The following is a 954-nucleotide window of genomic DNA, read 5'->3' as shown; positions in this document are numbered from 1 at the left end:
TGCGCGTGTGTTCGCGTTGTTATTATGTGATCGATCCTGAAGGCGAATTTCCAACAAAAGCCACCCGGCTTGCACCTGTCAGGCAAACCGGAATTTGCCGGCAGCCAGGACACGGGCAATCGGCAAAGTGTTTGCCGAGGGCCATCTTTGCCGAGAGCCACTCTCGGCAAAGAGATCCAATAGGAGAGCGCCACGTGTCAGGTTCTAACATGTGGGCCCACAGTATCATGCCGAGGGACATCTTTACCGAGAGCCACTCTCGGCAAAGAGAGCCAATAGGAAAGGGCAACGTGTCAGGTCCTGACATGTGGGCCCACAGTATCATGCCGAGGGTCATCTTTACCGAGAGCCACTCTTGGCAAAGAGAGCCAATAGGAAAGGGCCACGTGGCAGCTCCTCACATGTGGGTCCACAGTAACATGCCAAGGGCCATCTTTGTCGAGCGCCACTCTCGGCAAAGAGATCCAATAGGAGAGCGCCACATTGCAGCTCCTGACATGTGTATCCACAGTAACATGTCGAAGGCTATCTTTGCCGAGTGCCACTCTCAGCAAAGAGAGCCAGTAGGAGAGCGCCACGTGGCTGCTCCGGACATATGAGTCCATAGTAACATGCCGAGGGCTACCTTTGCCGAGAGTGGCTCTCGGCAAACCTTGTACCTTTTCCGAGAGGCCTCTCGGTAAAGTTATCAGAGGCGCTACAGGTTGTGATCCCTTTCCGAGAGGCCTCTCGTTAAAGGTGTTAGGTTCTACTGGTTGGCACCCTTTACCGAGAGTCCACTCAGTAAAGGTTCCAGTTTCACAGTCTTCGCCGAGAGTCCCTCTCGGTATTGTTGTGCCCAACAACTTTTTGTGTGTTTTTGTTTCTTTCCTGCAGCAAAACATGTACAACAGCAGCAGTTCATCACACATAGAACATGTCACATATAGGTATCATTGAATAAAAAAAGCATTG

The sequence above is a fragment of the Triticum dicoccoides genome, chromosome 6B (assembly GCF_002162155.2).
Source record: "Triticum dicoccoides isolate Atlit2015 ecotype Zavitan chromosome 6B, WEW_v2.0, whole genome shotgun sequence".
NCBI lineage: Eukaryota > Viridiplantae > Streptophyta > Magnoliopsida > Poales > Poaceae > Triticum > Triticum dicoccoides.
This window is presented reverse-complemented; position numbering follows the sequence as displayed.